The following is a 230-nucleotide window of genomic DNA, read 5'->3' on the forward strand; positions in this document are numbered from 1 at the left end:
CCCATAATGGCTTGTGGCTGCACACGGAAGTTTCTAGCATGAAAGATCTTATGATCCCTTTGAGCCTGGGTGGCGGTCCAAAAAAACAGGCAAGTCCTGATAGACATCAGGTGCCTCAATCCACCCAGATGTGTGTTTAAGTTGCCACCTTAGATAAACCATTAAAATTAACAAACTCACATCTGTCATGGATATCACTCACCCAATCCACGTCTACTAGCATAGCATGG

This window comes from Triticum urartu, chromosome 6 (genome assembly GCF_003073215.2).
Source record: "Triticum urartu cultivar G1812 chromosome 6, Tu2.1, whole genome shotgun sequence".
Classification (NCBI taxonomy): domain Eukaryota; kingdom Viridiplantae; phylum Streptophyta; class Magnoliopsida; order Poales; family Poaceae; genus Triticum; species Triticum urartu.